This window comes from Aptenodytes forsteri, unplaced genomic scaffold (genome assembly GCF_000699145.1).
Source record: "Aptenodytes forsteri isolate BGI_AS27 unplaced genomic scaffold, ASM69914v1 Scaffold337, whole genome shotgun sequence".
NCBI lineage: Eukaryota > Metazoa > Chordata > Aves > Sphenisciformes > Spheniscidae > Aptenodytes > Aptenodytes forsteri.
In genome coordinates, this window is record NW_008794889.1 from 3,334 (window position 1) to 3,585 (window position 252).

At 70.2% G+C, this 252-nt stretch overlaps 1 protein-coding gene across 1 annotated transcript in view; it reads right to left on the reverse strand.

Annotated features, from left to right (window-relative positions):
* Positions 1-252, reverse strand: part of LOC103895475 (zinc finger protein 850) — a gene marked incomplete at both ends in the record, with an annotated part of 29,788 nt that overhangs the window by 1,579 nt on the left and 27,957 nt on the right. The gene's annotated exons all lie outside the window — the stretch shown is intronic.

A 252-nucleotide genomic window follows, 5' to 3' on the forward strand; every position in this document is an offset into this window, starting at 1 on the left:
CCCCCCGCCTGCCCCCCGCTTTGGTGCTGATCGGCCTCCTCCAGCGCCGTCTCCTCGCCGTCTCGCGGTGCTGAATCCTCCTCCGTCCCGCTCCCGGCGCCGGTGCCTGCACCACGGTGAGAAACCATGAGCCCCTCCCGGCACGACACCCCTCCCAAAATTAAGCCCCCTCCCCGACACGGGAACACGCGTCGTCCGGACTCCTGGAAGGCCTTCGACACGGTCCCGTCCCCCCCCCCATCATCCTCCCCA